The sequence below is a fragment of the Symphalangus syndactylus genome, chromosome 11, assembly GCF_028878055.3.
Source record: "Symphalangus syndactylus isolate Jambi chromosome 11, NHGRI_mSymSyn1-v2.1_pri, whole genome shotgun sequence".
In the NCBI taxonomy this organism is placed as follows: domain Eukaryota; kingdom Metazoa; phylum Chordata; class Mammalia; order Primates; family Hylobatidae; genus Symphalangus; species Symphalangus syndactylus.
Genome location: NC_072433.2, coordinates 59,116,858 through 59,137,290, shown reverse-complemented (window position 1 = coordinate 59,137,290; position 20,433 = coordinate 59,116,858). Strand labels below are relative to the sequence as shown.

General features: G+C 42.8%; 1 protein-coding gene and 1 long non-coding RNA gene across 17 annotated transcripts in view; one reads left to right on the top strand and one right to left on the bottom strand.

The window, feature by feature from the left end:
* TNRC6A (trinucleotide repeat containing adaptor 6A) overlaps positions 1 to 20,433 on the top strand; it is a 218,559-nt gene that overhangs the window by 37,892 nt on the left and 160,234 nt on the right. The window lies entirely within an intron of this gene.
* Positions 6,700 to 20,433, bottom strand: part of LOC134731733 (uncharacterized) — a 29,807-nt gene continuing 16,073 nt past the window's right edge. The window contains exon 2 of the long non-coding RNA XR_010114251.1: positions 6,700 to 10,964. This is a non-coding gene — a long non-coding RNA (uncharacterized lncRNA). The remainder of the gene's footprint in view (positions 10,965 to 20,433) is intronic.

Sequence of the window (20,433 nt, the reverse complement as noted above, 5' to 3'; positions counted from 1 at the left end):
GCTGTCGCCCAGGCTGGAGTGCAGTGGCACAATCTCGGCTCACTGCAACCTCTACCCACCAGGTTCAAGCAATTCTCCTGCCTCAGCCTCCCAAGTAGCTTGGACTACAGGTGCCCACCATCACACCTGGCTAATTTTTTGTATTTTTAGTAGAGACGGGCTTTCACCGCGTTAGCCAGGGTGGTCTCAATCTCCTGACCTCATGATTCACCGCCTTGGCCTCCGAAAGTGCTGGGATTACAGGCGTGAGCCACCGTGCCCAGCCCACAGCAATCATTTTACAGTCCCACCAGCAAGGCACAAGGGTGGAAGTTTTCTAGTTTGTCTACATCCTCACCAATACTTGTTTCCTGTGCTGTTTTGTTTTGTTGGTAATCGCCATCCTAATGGGTATGAAGTGGTATTCTGAGGTTTGATTTGCATTCTCCTAGTGTCAAGGGATGTTGAGCATCTTTTCATGTGATTCGTTAGTTCTTTCTTGAATGTGGAGAAAAACTTATCAAACTCACTATGTATTTGCTGAAAATGTCTCAATAGTTTCCACCTTATTCTCATAAAATTTTTTTTCACAACCAACATGCAGCTTTTTTGTTTCACTCTACCACAGCAAATTGCAACTGTCATCCATCATGAAATTGGTGGCACATCTTCCTACAGTTTCTTGAGCTTTTCCCTTTTTAAAATCGACAAGCAGGCCGGGCGCGGTGGCTCATGGCTGTAATCTCAACACTTTGGGAGGCTGAGGCGGGAGGATCACTTGAGCTCAGGAGTTTGAAACCAGCCTGGGCAACATAGTGAGACCCTGTCTTTACTGAAAAAAAAAAAAATTAGCCTACTCTGCCTCAAAATAAATAAATAATTGACAAGTAAAAATTGTATATATTTATGGTGCACAACTGGCGTTTTTATATATGTATAAATTGTGGAATGGCTAAATCAAACTATTTAACATATGCATCTTACCTCACATACTTCTTTTTGTTTTCTTTGTTTTTTGTTTTGTTTTGTTTTGTTTTTTTGAGACAGGGTCTCACTCTGTGGCCCAGGCTGGAGTGCAGTGGCACAATCATGGCTCACTGAAACCTCGAACTCCTGGGCTCAAGCCATCTTCCCACCCCAGCCTTCTGAGTACCTGGGACCACAGATGTGCACCACCACACCCAGCTAATTTTTTTTTTTTTTTGTAGAGACAGGATCTCCCTATGTTGCCCAGGTTGGTTTTGAACTCCTGGGCTCAAGAGATCCTCCCACCTCTGCCTCTGAAAGTGCTGGGATTACAAGCATGAACCACTTCATCCAGCCTTCACATGCTTCTTTGTGTGTGTGTGGTAAAAACGCTTAATATCTACTCTCTTAGCAATTTTCAAATATACAATATGTTATTAACCATACTCACCATGTTGTACAATACAGCTCTTGAACTTATTCCTCCAGTCTAACTGAATTTTTGTATCCTTTCACCAACATCTTCCCAATTTCCCCATCCCCCAGCTTCCAGTCTCTCTCTCCTTTTTTTTTTTTTTTGAGATGGAACCTAGCTCTGTCACCCAGGCATGACAGTGGCACAATTTCGGCTCACTGCAAACTTCACCTCCTGGGTTCAAGTGTTTCTCCTGCCTCAGTCTCCCAAGTAGCTGGTGTTACAGGCATGTGCCACCAAGCCCAGCTAATTTTTGTATTTTTAGTAGAGATGGAGTTTCACTATGTTGGCCAGGCTGGTCTCGAACTCCTGACCTCAGATGATCTGCCTGCCTTGGCCTTCCAAAGTGCTGGGATTACAGGTGTAAGCCACCGCACCCAGCCTCCAGTCTCTTAATTTACTATTCCTATCATAGCACTACCATTTGCATCTCCATTTAATTCTACATCAGTTACCTGCCTTTATTTTAAATTGGAAATTTTGTTCATGTATAGAAAAATAATTGAATTAGAATTAAAATAGTATGCATTTTTCTTTAATGAACAATGTGATGCAAAGGTAACATGCAATTCATACTGTCTGGATAAAATATTCAGGTAAACACATTACAATGTTGTATCAATGCACAGCCACCATATAATCGGGATTGCAGTGAATTCTACTTAATTGGTTTTTTGTTCATCATCAAAAGGATTTGGCCAGGTGCAGTGGCTCATGCCTGTAATCCCAGCACTTTGGGAGGCCGAGGCGGGTGGATCACTTGAGGACAGGAGTTTGAGACCAGCCTGGCCAACATGGCAAAACCTTGTCTCTACTAAAAATACAGACATTAGCCTGGCCCGGTGGCAGGCGCCTGTAAGCCCAGCTACTTAGGTGGCTGAGGCAGGAGAATTGCTTGAAGCTGGGAGGCAGAGGTTGCAGTGAGCCAAGATTATGCCACTATACTTGAGCCTGGACGATAGAGCGAGACTCTGACTCAAAAAAAAAAGAAAAAAGAAAAAAAGGATTCAAACCAAATGAATTGACGCCTATTAGATGAATGATAGATTCACATGTGATCTGAGAAAACACACACACGCCTGCCATGTGCACTAGCAATATAAGAATATTTTATGTCATGCACTTAGGAGAGAGAAATGTAATCCTACCAAAGCAAAATTGAACTTAATAGAAAAATATTTTATACTGGTTCAGTTTTCAAATTTTAAAAATTAAGGAAACCTAAAAAGTTGGGCTCCCCATTCACATTAGCTACATTGCTAGTGCTCATTCACCACACATGGCCAGTGGCTACTGGATTGAACAGTGTAGCTCAGTGTAGATCTATCAAACAACAAGAAATTGTCTACACAATTCACTGCTGTTTCTTCTCTAAAGAAACTCTGTCCAGGTGCACAGAAGGTATGTAGGAAGATGTTTCCCGCAACATTGTTTATAACAGTCACTAAGGAGAACAACCCACATATCCACCAACTGGGTATGGCAAAAAAAAAAATTGTGGTGTATCTATTCTAAGGAATCGTATGCCCCAATTTAAAATAGACACATTCGCCAGGCACTGTGGCTTACGCCTGTAATCCCAGCACTTTGGGAGGCTGAGTCGGGCAGATCACCTGAGGTCGGGAGTTCGAGACCAGCCTGACCAACATGGAGAAACCCCCATCTCTACTAAAAATACAAAATTAGCCACACATGGTGGCATGTGCCTGTAATCCCAGCTACTCAGGAGGCTGAGGCAGGAGAATCGCCTGAACCCGGGAGGCGGAGGTTGCGGTGAGCTGAGATCATGCCATTTTACTCCAACCTGGGCGACAAGAAGAAAACTCCATCTCAAAAAAAGTAAAATAAAAACATAAAATAGACACATGGGCACGGTGACTCACCCTTGTAATCCCAGCACTTTGGGAGGCCACATGGTAAGATCACTTGAGCCCAGGAGTTCGAGACCAGCCTGGGCAACATAGTGAGACCACCCCCCCTTAACAAAAGAAAAAGAAATTTAAAAATAAAAAATAAAATAAAATAAAAATAGGCACATGTTTAGATTGTAAGACATATTACTAGGTGGGGAGGAAAAAAGAAGGTTGTACAATATGATATCATTTTAAAAATTGATGATGGATGCCAGGTGTGATGGCTCCCAAGGGAGGATCACTTGAGGTCAGAAGTTTGAGACCAGTCTGGGCAACATAGCAAGACCCCCTTTCTAAAAAAAAAAAAATTAACTAAAAAAACTTTTTGATGATAGATAGATACAGACACAGAAAGATACCAGAGAGTGGTTCTCTCTGGGCCTCTATGAAAGGAGAGAGGGAACTTAGATGAACTTGGATTTAATAAGAAGAAAGCAGGTATGTATTACTCATGTAATTAAAATTAATTTAGAATAAAAGAACTTGGAGAGAGGGAACTTAGATGAACTTGGATTTAATAAGAAGAATGCATGTATGTATTACTCATATAATTAAAATTAATTTAGAATAAAAGAATTTAAGAAAGGAAACTCTTGATCAAAATGAAAAGATGAACAAAAAACCAATTAAGTAGAATTCGCTGCAATCCCGATTATATGGTGGCTAGATAAGTGTTATCCCATGGCGTAATATTTAATGCAAATGTCAAAAGTAATTCTCCAAAAAGAAGATACAGAAATTATATGGTGGCCTTTCTGTAAACTGAAACTGGGAAATGCTAGTAATCAAAACTAATTTATGAGGCTTTTCTCCACCAGTGTTTTGGCTAATATCCAGGTTACCCATCCCAAGCTGCTATTACATTAAAACCTCCAGACCTCAGCACCGATTGGCATCCAACCCACTGACTGCAACATTTTCCAGCACACCAATTGTTCTTACAGCCCTCGTTTTCATAATCACTGTTCTTTTTCTTTGGTGTTCTTCATTTATCCCATAAATACATATGTTGATTAAGTGGTAATTATTAGGCAACTGGACCCAAACAGCATATGAAAGACAGAATAAGAGGGGGAAAGATCTAAGAGTGTTTTGGGATCCTCAACGTGCCGGTCTCTACATTAGAGAAACCCAGTTTTAAATTAATAGTGCTAGTTCTCTACCTCCCTGTAGATCAAGTTTACCCCAGGGACAACAGGACATGGATTGATCATTTAATCCTTATCCCAAACTCAAAATTACCCTTGCACCATCTGACATTGATTGAGGAAATAGATTAGCCAAGAAAGACAATTCAATCAGCAGAGAGGCCTGAGAATTCTCTTGAATTTGTTTAAAAGCACCCTGAAATTGGAGCTTCTTGGGAGCATTTGCTTCCAACAATTTTCTAAATTGAAATTGCATTCCACTTCCCTAAGACCACAGGCTTTTTCTTTTTTTTTTTTTGAGACGGAGTCTCGCTCTGTTGCCCAGGCTGGAGTGCAGTGGCACGATCTCGGCTCACTGCAAGCTCCGCCTCCCTGGTTCACGCCATTCTCCTGCCTCAGCCTCCCGAGTAGCTGGGACTACAGGCACCCACCACTGCGCCCAGCTAATTTTTTTCATATTTTTTTTTTAGTAGAGACAGGGTTTCTCTGTATTAGCCAGGATGGTCTCCATCTCTTGACCTCGTGATCCTCCCGCTTCGGCCTCCCAAAGTGCTAGGATTACAGGCGTGACCCTCCGCACCCTTTTTCTAAGACAGGATTATGGGAACTCTGAACTGTCTAAGCAGAAGATGTGTGTCTGAGAACAAAACTGGAATGAACAAATCTATAAAGCAATAGAACAATAACCCCAACAAAGACAGCATGATTCACATTGCAAATGACAGGAAGAAAAAATAAACAAGGGAGCGTTCACCTCAGAAAAGACAACCACTATGACAATGATGAGACCTGAGATAACAAAAATAAAAGGACAGCAAGCCCTGTGGAAAACAAAGCCCTTCGGAATAGATTTTTAAAATCTAGCTACAACCTGTTTCCAAGAGACAAGCCTAATGCAAAGTGAATCAAAAGCATTAAGGGAAAAAAGTGGGGGTGATCTAAAATACATCAGAAAAACAAAGGAAATGGAACAGTAATACTAATTTTAAAAAATACTTCTATTAACGGCCAGGCGCGGTGGCTCATGCCTGTAATCCCAGCACTTTGGGAGGCTGAGGCGGGCAGATCACCTGACATCAGGAGTTCGAGACCAGCCTGGCCAACATGGTGAAACCCCGTCTCTACTAAAAATACGAAAATTTGGCAGGCGTGATGGCGCACACCTATAATCCCAGCTACTTGGGAGGCTGAGGCACAAGAATGACTTGATCCCAGGATGCGCAGGTTGCAGTGAGCCAAGATGGCACCACTGCGTTCCGACCTGGAGTGACAGAGCGAGACTCTGTCACACACACACACACACACACACACACACACACACACACACAAAGCCTAGTTAACGTGATAGACAGTACTTTAGGCTAAAGGACTGTACTTTAGATTGAAGACCTCTCTGAAGAGATAATACTTTTAGCTGAGATCTTAGAAAAAAAATTATTACCTTATTTTTGGCAGGGGCAGACAGAGACTTTCTCTGTGGCCCAGGCTGGGGTGCAGTGGCTCAATCATAGCCCACTGCAGCGTCTACCTCCCAGGCTCAACTGATCCTTTCACCTCAGCCTCCCAAGTAGCTGGGACCACAGGCATAGCCACCACACCCAGCCAACTTTTTAATGTTTTGCAGAGATGGGGTCTCAATATGTTACCCAGGCTGGTCTCAAATTCCTAGCCGCGAGCAATCCTCCTGCCTTGAACTCCTAAAATGCTGGGATTACAGGTGTGAGCCACTGCACTTGGCTTATTAGCCAATGCTAACATATTAAATGAATCTATATATTGCTAGGCAGAGCAGCTTACAAAATGCCAGAATGCATAATCAAACTGGACAGGCTCAATGAATGATTACACTGTGCTTAATGGCTAAGCTCAACACCTTGATATAGCTTTATGATTTGCAGAAAATTTTTAATAATGGTTCCTATAAGAATCACCTGTAGGCCAGGCACGGTGGCTCACGCCTGTAATCCCAGCGCTTTGGGAAGCCAAGGCGGGTGGATCACCTGACATCAGGAATTCGAGACCAGTCTGACCAACATGGTGAAACCCCATCTATACTTAAAAAATACAAAAATATGCCGAGCGTGGTGCTAATTTCTGTGGCATGTACCTGTAGTCCCAGCTACTCTGGAGGCTGAGGCAGGAGAATCACTTAAACCCAGGAGGCGGAGGTTGCAATGAGATGAGATTGCACCACTGCACTCCAGCCTGGGCGACAGAGTGAGACTTCTTCTCAAAAAAAATTAATACAAAATAAAAAATAAAAAAACACACAACAACAAAAAAGAATCACCTGTAATTTAAAGTAAATTTCAGTAATTTTACTAAATTACTAATTTTAACCTAAAACTCACCAATTTTGAACAAAATCAGACACATAACCAAAAGCATTTTGGACAGAATATTATTTCACAGTAGGTAGTATAATCTCCCCCAAAGACAAAAACATTTATGGACATCTATGAGGTAAAGAAAAGGCTGGGCACAGTGTCTCACGCTTGTAATCTCAGCACTTTGGGAGCCCGGGGCGGGTGGATCACTTGAGACCAGGAGTTCAAGACTAGCCCGGGCAACGTGACAAAACCCCATCGCTACAAAAAATACAAAAATTTAGCTGGGCATGGTGGCAGACGCCTGTATTCCCCGATACTCAGGAGGCTGAGGTGGGAGGAACACCTGAGCCCAGGAGGTAGGGGCTATAGTGAGAAGTGATCGTGCCACTGCACTCTAGTCTGGGTGACACAACAAGATCCTGTCTCAAAAAAATAAAATAAAATAAAATAAATAAATAAAAAAACAAGGGGGAAAAAAACACTGATAGAAAAAAAATTTTGTCAAAAAACATAAAATTCTGCTTTGTGGTTTTAAAGTATTTTCACTATAATCGCCATTTATTTTTATTATAGGACTTAGATAAGGGGAAAAGTCTTTTAAGAGTTATTCATGGCCAAGCGTGGTGGCTCATGCCTGTAATCCCAGCACTTAGGGAGGCCAAAGCGTGTGGATCACCTGAGGTCAGGAGTTCGAGACCAGCCTGGCCAACATGGTGAAACCCCATCTCTATTAAAAATACAAAAGTTAGCCAGGCGTGGTGGCACATGCCTGTAATCCCAGCTACTCGGGAGGCTGAAGTAGAAGAATTGCTTGAACCTGGGAGGCGGAGGTTGCAGCGAGCCAAGATCGTGCCACTGCATTCCAGCCTGGGCGACAACAGTGAAATTCTGTCTCAAAAAAAAGAGTAATTATTTCAGTAGAAATATAAGAATTGTTGACAAAACTAAAATTGAGCTAAAGATTAACAAACTATACTCAGTCTGACTGAACAAAATACAAAAGAACCAGGATTTAAATAACAGAATTAATAAATGTTAGATAATAGATACATAGCAAGAAATATAGTCCTGGTACCCTGGCTCACACCTGTAATCCCAACACTTTGAGAGGCCAAGGCAGGAGGATCACTTGAAGCCAGGAGTTTGAGACCAGCCTGGGCAACATACGGAGACCCTTGTCTTTACAAAAAATTTTTTTAAATTAGCCAGGCATGGTGGTGAGTGCCTGTGATCCCAGCTACTCGGGAGGCTGAGGTGGGAGGATCACTTGAGCCCGGGAAATGGAGGCTGCAGTGAGCCATGCACTACCACTGCACTCTAGCCAGGGTGACAGAACAAGACCTTGTCTCAAAAAAAAAAAAAAAGAAAAGAAAAGAAAAATGAGGCCGGGCGTGGTGGCTCAGGCCTGTGATCCCAGCACTTTGGGAGGCCAAGGCAGGTGGATCACCTGAGGTCAGGAGTTCGAAACCAGCCTGGTCAACATGGCGAAACCCCATCTCTACTAAAAATACAAAAAAAAAATTAGCCGGGCATGGTGGCGCATGCCTGTAATCCCAGCTACACAGGAGGCTGAGGCAGGAGAATTGCTTGAACCCAGGAGGCGGAGGTTGCAGTGAGCCAAGATCGTGCCACTGCACTCCAGCCTGGGCAACAGAGTGAGACTCCATCTCAAAAAAAAAAAAAAAAGAGAAAAAGAAATACATATGCTTTTCAAAAATACATAGAACATGTATTTAAAATGATAATATATCAGGCCAAATAAAAACTTAAAAAAATTCCAAAGGCAGAAATTGCACAAGTCAAATTATCTGATAAAAACAAACTATAAATAAATAACGTCAGGTTAACAAAAAAGTCAAAATATTTAGAACTTTTAAAAAGCCTGCACATTGTGCACATGTACCCTAAAACCTAAAGTATAATAATAAAATTAAAAAAAAATCATTTATAGAAATTATTTTGGGGGAAAGAGGAAATTAAAATGGCAGCTTCTGTTTATGTACAAAATAACAAAAGGAACCCTACCTTTCAAAACTGATAAGATGTGAACAACCCTGTAATCAGAGGCAAAATTGTTATTTTAAGTGTTTTTATTCAGAAATAATTTTAAAAATAAAATGTCTCACATAAAAGAAGTATGAAAAAGAACAAAATGACCCAAAGTAGCAGGTAGACAGAATCAAACATAATAAAAGCAGACATTACTGAAACAAATAATAGAAATAAATGTTAAATAAAACCATGACCTGGGTCTTTGATAAGATCAATAAAATAAAACTCTAGAGAGGCGGGGTGTGGTGGCTTACGCCTGTAATCCCAGCACTTTGGGAGGCAAAGGCCAAAGAATCACTTGACCCCAGAAGTTGAAGAACAGCCTGGGCAACATAGCAAAACGCTATCTTCTACAAAAAATACAAAAATTAGCCAGGCATGGTGGTGCATGCCTGTGTTCCCAGCTACTTACTTGGGAGACTGAGGCAGGAGGATTGATTGAGACTGGGAGGTCAAGGCTACAGTGAGCGGTGGTCACACCACTGCATGGCCTGGGTGACAGAGTGAGATGCTATCTCAAAAAGAAAAAAAAAAAAAAAAAACCCCAAACAAACAAACAAAAACCTCTAGAGAGACTTTTCAAGGAAAATAGAGCACATATTTCAAAATTTGGAAATAAAGGCCGGGCAGGCGGCTCATGCCTGTAATCCCAGCACTTTGGGAGGCCGAGGCGGGTGGATCACTTCAGGTCAGGAGTTCAAGACTAGCCTGGCCAACATGGTGAAACCCCGTTTCCATTAAAATACAAAAATTAACCAGGCATGATGGCACGCACTTGTAATCCCAGCTATTTGGAAGGCTGAGGCAGGAGAATCGTTTGAACCCAGGAGGCAGAGGTTGCAGTGAGCTGAGATCGTGCCACTGCACTCCAGCTTGGGTGACAGAGCAAAGCTCCATCTCAAAAAAAAAAAAAAAAATGGAAATCAAACACAGACTTTAGCCAAAAATACAGTGGAGGCTTAGAAAGCTGTAAGAGAATATTTTGTCAATTCTATGCTAATAACATTACATTTTTGAGATAATTTTATGCCACTTTTTTTTTTTTAAGCCAAGTTGTATAGTGAATGTTGCTTACTAGTAGATTTCCTAAAACAGCATTTCCTACATTCCTAAAATATGCTGGGTTTTCTTTGGTACTATCTTATTTAAGATAAGATATTCATAAGTGAGTTTTGTTATATAGTTGTTCTTTGTGACATGATTTTCAGGTTTTGATATGGCTTTGACAAAAAGTTCAAATATCTTTTATTTCTCCGTGCCTGGATACAATTTATATAGAAGCAGAATTGCTTATTTCTTGGCTATTTGGAAGACTTTATCTAAAACTTCTGTGGGTCTGGTGGATTTGGGGTGGGAAGCTGGTTAACATTTACAGTTTTGTTTCTGCTTACTGTTTTATTTCAGAGTTCTAAAACTGTGGACAATTAGTTACATTTTTCTAGAAAGTAATCTACTTCATTCAGATTTTCAAATTTAATTGCACAGTTTTGCAAGGTACAAAGCCATTTCATTTCCTCTTTGTTATGTTATTCCTCCACCCTGTTTCTTTTTGTTTGTTTGTTTTTTGTTTATTTGTTTGTTTGTTTTTGAGGCAGAGTCTCACTCACTCTGTTGCCCAGACTGGGGTGCAGTGGTGTGGTCTTGGCTCACTGCAACCTCTGCCTTCCCAATTCAAGCAATTCTCCTGCCTCTGCCTCCCGAGTAGCTGGGATTACAGGCGTGCGCCACCATAACCAGCTAATTTTTGTATTTTTTGTAAAGACAGGGTTTCACCATGTTGGCCAGGCTGGTCTTGAACTCCTGACCTCAAGTGATCTACCTCGGCCTCCCAAAGTGCTGGGATTACAGGTATGAGCCACAGAACCCCACCCACTCTGTTTCTAACATTGTGTTTTTGAGCTTTCTTCCTTTTTTTTTTCTGATTAGTTAACTTTTCAATTATTTATTTTCCTCTAACCAACTCACCCCAAAGAGTTTGCTCTTACATTAATTAATTCTATTTTTTTATGTATTTTCTTTTCTTTATTTTGTTTTGAGTCAGGGTCTCACTCTGTCCCTCAGGCTGGAGTGCAGTGCAGATCATTGTTCACTGCAACCTCTGCTTCCCTTACTCAAGCGATCCTCCCACCTCAGCCTCCTGAGTAGCTGGGACTACAGGCGCACGCTACCACGCCCAGCTAATTTTTGTATTTTTTGTAGAGTTGGAGTTTTGCCATGTTGCCCAGGCTGGTCTTGAACTCCTGAGCTCAAACAATCCACCCGCCTCAGTCTCCCAAAGTGCTAGGATTACAGGCGGGACCCACTGTGCCCCGCCATTATTTTATTTTCTAATTCGCCCATTTATTATTTTCTTCCTTCTTATTTCTTAGAATAATTTGTTGTTTTTCTAACTTCTTTGAGTGAATACTAAATTCACTTACTTTCTTTGTCCTGCTTTACTTATGCCTTTGTTTAGGGCTCCGTTCTACTTAACAATCCAGTTTTAGCCATAGGACAACGGTTTTGCTATGTATTAACTTCATTTCATTATTCAAGATGTTGAGAAATTTGGGTTTAAATTTTTTCTTTGATCTGTCTCTCTCTGTGTCTCTCTCTCCCTGTGCCCTCAAAACATGCTCCCTTTGATGGAGTGGTGGGTGGTAGAATTTTCCCCTTCCAATTTTGTTGGTCTTGCTCTGTTACCCAGACTGGCTGCAGTGGTGTGAGCATGGCTCACGGCAGCCTCTGTCCCCTGGGCTCAAGCAATCCTCCTCCTTCAGCCTGCCAAGTAGCTGGAACTACAGGTGTGCACCACTATGCCAGGATAATGTTTGTATTATTTGTAGAGACAGGGTCTTGCTATGTTGTCCAGGCTGGTCTCAAACTCCTGGGCTCAAGCAATCCTCCTGCCTTGGCCTCCCAAAGTGCTGGGATTACAGGCATGAGCTGTCACACCCAGCCCTATCTTTCTTGTATTGTGACTAGAAAGTGGTCTCTACTCTTTCTCCATTTTGAATTTTGTTAAGATTTTCTTCTTGGCCTGATACATCATCTATTACCATGAAAATTCCACAGGCACATAAAAGATGTATCCTCTATTATTAGTGTATAGCATTCGACATAAACTACAAAGTCGGCCTTATTAAATATACATTCAGATCCTCTAAATTTTTATTTTTAATTTTTTTATCTACTGCAGGCTGGGAGAGATGAGCAATAGTCATATGTTAGTCTTGGTGTCTGTTGGAAGCTGATGCTGTAATTATTTTGATGCCGTTTTATTTTTTTTAACTTTTTATTTCCGTAGGTTTTTGGGGAACAGGTGGTGTTTGGTTACATGAGTAAGTTCTTTAGTGGTGATGTGTGAGATTTTGGTGCAACCATCACCCAAGCAGTATACACTGAACCCAGTTTGTAGTCCTTTATCCCTCACCCCCTTCCTACTCTTTCTCCCTGAGTCCCCAAAGTCTGTTGTGTCATTCTTATGCCTTTGCATCCTCATAGCTTAGCTCCCACTTATGAGTGAGAACATATGATGTTTGGTTTTCCATTCCTGAGTTACTTCACTTAGAATAATAGTCTCCAATCCCATCCAGGTTGCTGCAAATGCCATTAATTCATTCCTTTTTATGGCTGAGTAGTATTCCATCATTCATATATACATATCAGTTTTTTTATCCACTCGTTGATTGATGGGCATTTGGGTTGGTTCCACATTTTTGCATTTGTGAATTGTGCTGCTATAAACATGTGTGTGCAAGTTTGATGCCATTTTCTGTTGTGTTCTCACATTGAAGCTTTAGCCTCACTCTTAGTGCCCTTTGTCATTATAAAATGCCACCATTTGTCTAGGTTGCCTCCCTTAACCTTAGATTCAACATTGTCTGATATTAATATCATGAATTCAGCTTTCTTTTTCTTTTTGCTTTTTTTACTTTTCTTTTTTTTTTTTTTTTTTTTTCTGAGACGGAGTCTCGCTCTGTCGCCTAGGCTGGAGTGTAGTGGCGCAATCTCGGCTCATTGCAAGCTCTGCCTCCCAGGTTCACACCATTCTCCTGCCTCAGCCTCCCGAGTAGCTGGGACTACAGGCACCCACCACCGCGCCAGGCTAATTTTTTGTATTTTTAGTAGAGACGGGGTTTCACCACGTAAGCCAGGATGGTCTCGATCTCCTGACCTCGTGATTCACCCACCTTGGCCTCCCAAAGTGCTGAGATTACAGGCGTGAGCCACTGTGCCCAGCCCAGCTTTCTTTTTCTTAACCTTTATCTGCTATGTCTTTAAAAAAATTTTATTTTCAATAGCTTTAGGGGTACAGGTGGTTTTTTGTTACGTGAATGAATTATGTAGCGGTGAATTCTGAGATTTTAGTGTGCCTGTCAAAGGAGGATTGTACCTAATGTTCAGTTTTTTACCCTTAGCCCCCCTCCCACCCTTCCACTTCTGAGTCTCTCAAGTCCATAATATCACTGGGTAAGGTATGTCTTTGCTTATACTTTTAATTTCAGTTTTCCTAAGAAACTGTATGGCATATTTTTTTTGTTTTCAACCAAAGTCAGGTTTTGCCTTTTTGACCTCACCTAAAAGTCTTTCTCTTTAAATTGCTTTGTTTTGTTTTGTTTTGTTTTGGAGACAGAGTCTCACTCTGTCCCCAGTCTGGAGTGCAGTGGCGCCATCTTGGCTCATTGCAACCTCCACCTCCCAGATTCAAGCAATTCATCTGCCTCAGCCTCCCCAGTAGCTGGAATTACAGGCACCTGCCACCACGCCCAGCTAATTTTTGTACTGTTAGTAGAGATGGGGTTTCAACATGTTGGCCAGGATGGTCTTGATCTCTTGACATCGTGATCCGCCCGCCTTGGCCTCCCAAAGTGCTGGGATTACAGGCGTGAGCCACCTTGCCCGGCCTACATCCTTATTCTTTACAGCATAATATTCTGTAGTGTAAATGTGTCACACTTTACCATACTCTTATTGATGGTGCAATTAACTCATTAATGGAGCGAGTAATTAATGCCCAGTGTGGCAAGGAAACAGAGACACGATCATGTTTCTACAGTACTGGTAGAGTTTTTAACTGATACAGTCCCCAAAAGGTATAATATATCAAAGATCTTAAAAACATATGTACTCTGTAGTCCTAGCAGCTTGGGAGGCTGAGGAAGGAGGACTCCTAGAGCCCAGGAATTCAAGGGTGCAGTGAGCTATGATTGCACCACTGCACTCCAACCTCGGCAATGGAGTGAGATACTGCCTCTAACAACCAAGCAACCAACATACAAAAATCTGTGCTCTTTAATTCATGTATAGAAATTTATCTTAAGATAATTATATGGCTGGGCATGGTGGCTCATGCCTATAGTCTCAGCACCTTGGGAGGCTGAGGCAGGAGGATTACTGGAGTCCAGAAGTTCCAGAACAGCCTGAGCAACATGGTGAGACATCATCTCCATTTTAAAAAATACAAAAAATTCCCCGTCTCTATAAAAAGTGCAAAAAGTTAGCCAGGCGTGGTGGCGCACACCTGTGATCCCAGCTACACAGGAAGCTGAGACTGTGGAATCACTTGAGCATGGGAGGTTGAGGCTGCAGTGAGCCATGATCATGCCACTGTACTCCAGCCTGGGTGTCAGAGCAAGACCCTGTCTCAGAAAAAAAAAAAAAAGGATAATTAGATAATTATAGAAGAGCCTAATGATTACTCTGCAAGAATCATTATGGGTGCCTTATTTGGAAGAGTAAAAATGTTGGAAACAACCCAAATATCCAGCATTAGGGGAAATGGTTGAGAAAATTACAAATCCATCCAGTGGAATCTACAGGGCCATTAGCAGTGCAAGCAGGTGGTGAAGGGACCTTCATCTTATTTGCAGAGAGGCCACGCATAGGCATGCTGGCAGGTGTATTTTTCAGTGTACTTTCACTGACCTTATAATATGTGGAAATCATTCTTCAATTCTGGCAATAGAATCCTCGTCCTGGTTCTGGTGAAGGCATGACAGCTGTGGGCATGCATGTATGTGCTGGTGTATAGGCACACACACATACATGCTCAAACTCTTAAACAGGAGCTTCTGCAAATGTGTGTAATAAGCTGGAGAAAGTCATTTTCACCAGCATCACCTCCATGAAGAGCACTGGGTTTATTTGAAAGAAATTTCTTGATGAATTGCTTAGAAGAGGATATGAGATCACAAATGATCTCAGTGTGTTCAGAACTGCCTTGCAAGAGGCAAGCAGGGGCCTCTTTCAGTTTACTCCAGAGGAAGTGAGAAGAGAGAAGAGGGAGTGGGGAGATGTGTCGGGGAGTCCCCAAGACACACTCAGGTATGACGATTTGCTGCAAAGACTCGCAGAACTCAAAAAAGCTGTTGTATTCACAGTTACAGCTTGGATGCAGATTAAAAATCAGCAAAGGGGCCAGGCACAGTGGCTCATGCCTGTAATCCCAGCACTTTGGGAGGTCAAGGCCGGTGGCCTCGTCACTTGAGCTCAGAAGTTCGAGACCAGCCTGGCCAACATGGCAAAACCCTGTCTCTACTAAAATATGAGAATTAGCCAGGCATGGTGGCTGGCGCCTGTAATTGCAGCTCCTTGGGAGGCTGAAGCAGGAGAATCATTTGAACCTGGGAGGTGGAGGTTGCAGTGAGCCAAGATCCAGCCACTGCACTCCAACCTTGGCGACAGAGCGAGACTCCATCTCAAAAATAAATAAATAGATAAACAAAATCAGCAAAGGAAAAAGGTGCTCAGGGCAGAATCCAGGCAGGAGCTTCCAGATGTACCCTCCTAGATAGTCATATGTGGAGTGCTTAATTCTCCCAGCAATGATGTGTGACAGCACACACAAAACACTGCCAACCAGGGGAACTCACCTGAGCCTTAGTGTCCGTGGCTTTTCTTGGGGATCAGTTACCCAGTGTCCAGCCCCTCCAGAGGTCAGGCTGATACAGCATGACCCCAGGCACCCACCATAAATCGTGTTGTTAGCATCAGCTATCTGGCATGGCCCAAGGCCCCAGATATACAGAAGCCCTCTTATCAGGCAGAATATTTTACGCCGTTAGCAGTTATCTTGCAGGAACAGGTGAAGGGCCAGTCCTTCCTCTGAGATGTGCAGGGTTTAACCATCCCAACCCTCTTGAGTTAACCCTGTAGTGAACAGAAGAGAAGGGGAAATGAAAGTAAGGAGGCTGGGAGTGGTGGCTCATACCTGTAATCCCAGCACTTTAGGAGGTGAAAGCAGAGGCAGGTGGATCACGTGAGGTCAGGAGTTTGAGACCAGCCTGGCCAACATGGCGAAACCCCATCTCTACTAAAAATACAAAAATTAGCTGAGCATGGTGGTGCTCACCTGTGATCCCAGCTATTCGTGAGGCCGAGGCAGGAGAATCGTTGCACCTTGGAGACGGAGATTGCAGTGAGCTGAGATTGTGCCACTGCACTCCAATGTGGGGGACAGAGTGCGACCCTGTCTCCAAATAATAAAATAAAAAATAAAGTAGAGAGATATCAGAAGACTCTTGTGTATGGGGTGCCTTGCAGTAATCCCCAAATCTCTCTCTCTCTCACACACACACACACACACACACACATAAGAAATCCCAAATACCTTTCTGTAAATGAAGGCCGAGTTTTGCATCAGAGAAAAACTGTTTGATTGAGGTGAGGGTGATGGAGAACAGAAGTGACGACAGACAGAAGCCAGGAGAAGTAAGGTATGAGGCTCCGCAGAATCACGGGATGGTTGCAGCCAGATTCTAACATCAGAGGGGCAAGATTTGAAGTGGAGAGGCTGATCTGATGAGGAGGAAGGACAAACTAGCTTATTTATTTATTTGTTTGTTTATTTTAGAGACAAGGTCTCACTCTGTCGCCCAGGCTGGAGTGCAGTGGTTAGTGCAATTATAGCCCACTGCAGCCTTGAACTCCTGGGCTCAAGCCATCCTCCCACCTCGGCCTCCCTAGTAGCTGGGACTACAAGCACATGTTCTTAAACCTGGCTAATTTTTTTAAAATTTTTCTTATAGAGACGGGATCTTGCTATGCGCCCAGGCTGGTCTTAAACTCCTGACCTCAAGCAATCTTCCTACCTTTGTCTCCTAAAGCGCTGGGATTACAGGCATGAGCCACTACATTCAGCCTGGAAAGAATTGGTAAATGACCCCATCCCAGTTGAGTCAAAGACTCAGAGAATCAGGGCAGAGCGTTAGGTTTTTATTGCCTTTTAATTCATTGGGTGAATCTAATGTGTAGCCAGGGTTGAGACCCACTGCTCAAAGGTGTTTTCTTCACAGTCATAACAATAGTTTTGTTCCATATTACCTTAAAATAGTTTCTCAACCTCAGCACTATGCACATTTTGGGTAGGATAATTCTTTGTTCTGAGAGGCTGTTTGGTAGATTGTAGGATGTTTCTTTGGCAGTATCCCTGGCCTTTACCCCACTATAGGCTGGTAGCACTCCCTTCCCAGTTATGACAATAAAAAATGTCACCAGGCATTGTCAATGTGCCCTAGCTGGTCAAAATCTCCTCTGGTTGAGAACTACTGCCTTGCAAGAATTATTGAAGGTGACACTTGTGGAAAATTTGATTGCAGGGACAACTCTTTCCCTGCAACTCGTCTGTCTATGCTCTGCTAGTATATCGATCAAATCTTTGTGAGGTGTTGGTGGTGGTGCGGGGCAGCTGATTGCGGTTCCTTTTCAGTGGAAAGTTGTGAGTGGTTGTACTGAAGAAATGGTACATACCAGCATAAATGGGAAACCTTCCGAGTGTTTGTGAGAAATGATGTTCAAGAGACTAAATGGGCCAGGAGCGGTGGATCACACCTGTAATCTCAGCACTTTGGGAGGCTGAGGTGGAAGGATAGCTTAAAGTCAGGAGTTTGAGACCAGCCAGGGCAGCATAGCAAAACCCCATCTCTACAAAAATTTAAAAATTAGATGGGCAGCCGGGCGCAGTGGCTCATGCCTGTAATCCCAGTACTTTGGGAGGCCAAGGTGGGTGGATCACAAGGTCAGGAGATCGAGACCATCCTGGCTAACACAGTGAAACCCCGTCTCTACTAAAAATACAAAAAAAAAAAAAAAAAAAAATTAGTCAGGCGTGGTGGTAGGCGCCTGTAGTCCCAGCTACTCGGGAGGCTGAGACAGGAGAATGGCATGAACCTGGGAGGCGGAGCTTGCAGTGAGTCGAGATCGCGCCACTGCACTCCAGCCTGGGGACAGAGCGAGACTCTATCTCAAAAAAAAAAAAAAAAAAATAGATGGGCATGGTGACACATGCCTGTGGTCCCAGCTACTCAGGAGGGTGAGGTGGGAAGATCACTTGAGCCCCGGAGGTCAAGGCTGCCAATGAGCTATTGGCACTGCACTCCGGCACAGATGACAGAGCAAGACCCTGTCTCAAAAAAAAATATATATATATATAAACATAAAATATATATAAATATAAAATATATAAATATAAAATATATACATATAAATATAAAATATATATAAATATAAAATATAAATATAAAATATATAAATATAAAATATATATATAAAATATATATATAAATATAAAATATATATATATAATATATATAAATATAAAATATATATATATATAAATATAAAATATATATATATGGCAGGGGCAGGGGCAGTGGTGACAGCTGGAACAAATCTCAACTCCAACATTTACTCACTGGCTTATCTTGGTTGTCTAGTTAGTTTTTACTAACCGAAGGCACTCCAAAACTTAATTGCTTAAAAGAACACCACTCTTGGCTGGGTGCGGTAGCTCACACCTGTAATCCCAGCATTTTGGGAGGCTGAGGCAGGTGGATCACTTGAGATCAGGAGTTCGAGAGCAGCCTGGCCGATATGACGAAACACCATCTTTACTAAAAATACAAAAATTAGCAGGGCGTGGTGGCATGCGCCTGTAGCCCCAGCTACTCAGGAGGCTGAAACAGGAGAATTGCTTGAACCCAGGAGGTGGAAGTTACAGTGAGCCAAGATCATGCCACTGCAGTCCAGCCTGGGTGACAGAGCAAAACTCCATCTCAAATAAATAAATAAAAATAAAAAGAACACCACTCTTTACTGCTTATGAGTCCATTGGTCAGTGGGGGTGGTTTTCCTGGTCTCATCTGGACTTTTTAATATATCTGTGATCAGCTGCTGGCTGGAGTGGTGGCTCTGCTGATCTTGGCTGGGCTGTGTCCCATGCCTGGGCCTCAGCTAGAACAAATGGACTCCTGTCACCCTGCAGAAGGCAGGCCTGGCCCCATGCACATGGCAACAACAGGGTTCTCAAAGAATTCCCAGGAAACTGACAAGGCCTCTTGAGGCCCAGACTTGGAACTGACCCATCATGCCATCTGCTGCACTATTGTGGTCCAAGTAGATCACAAGGCCAGTGGGCAGGAAAACGGATTTCTTTCTTAATAAGAGGAGCTGCAAAGTCACTTAGTAAAGTGACCGCACTGTGACAGACAGGGAGGAGAGGAGAATTGTGGTCAATCTACCACATTTGGGAAAACTACTGAACCTCATTAAGCCTCAGTTTTCTCATCTGTAGAATAGGAATATTATTACCTACCCCAGAGTTGTTATGAAGATTCAATGACTAGTGCATAGTTAGTGCACTACTAATGATAGCTATTATTGTTGTCATATCATTCCACTGTTTAATATATTTCAGTAGGCTGGGCATGGTAGCTCACACCTGTAATCCCAGCACTTTGGGAGGCTGAGGCAGGAGGATCACTTGAGGCCGGGAGTTCGAGACCAGCCTGGGCAACATACCAAGAAAATTTTTTTAGTTAGCCGGGTGTGATGGCACATGCCCATAGTCCCAGGTACTCAGAAGGCTGAGGCAGGAGAATCTCTTGGGCCCAGAATTTTGAGGCTGCAGGGAGCTAGGATTGCACCACTGCACTCCAGTCATGGCAACAGAGCAAGACCCTGTGTCTTAAAACATTACATATATATAGGCTGGGTATGGTGGCTCACACCTGTAATCCCAGCATTTTGGGAGGCCTAGGCTGGCATATCACCTGAGGTCGGGAGTTCAAGATCAGCCTGACCAACATGGTGAAACCCTATCTCTACTAAAACTACAAAAATTAGCCAGGCGTGGTGGCGCATGCCTGTAATCCCAGCTACTTGGGAGGCTGAGGCAGGAGAATTACTTGAACCTGGGAGGTGGAGGTTGCGGTGAGCCAAGATTGTGCCAAGCCAAGATCATGCCATTGCACTCCAGCCTGGGCAACAAGAGCAAAACTCCATCTCAAAAAAAAAAAAGAAAAGAAAAGAAAAAAAGTTACATATATATATATATGTATATGTATATTTCAGCGCTTGCACTTTACTCAGTGAATAAGTGCACTTTACAAAGCCTTCATGATCTGGGCCAGTCCCTCGGCTCTACCCCACTTCCCCCACTGGGCTTCAGTGCCTCTGAACTACTTAAGCAGTCTGAAACTGGCATCACGCTTGCCTCCATTTTTATCAGCAAGGCCGTGCTTTCCACCTGGCATTGGCCACCGGAACAATTAGACTCAGCAGAGATGCAGTCTGCTCTAGGGACTACTTCT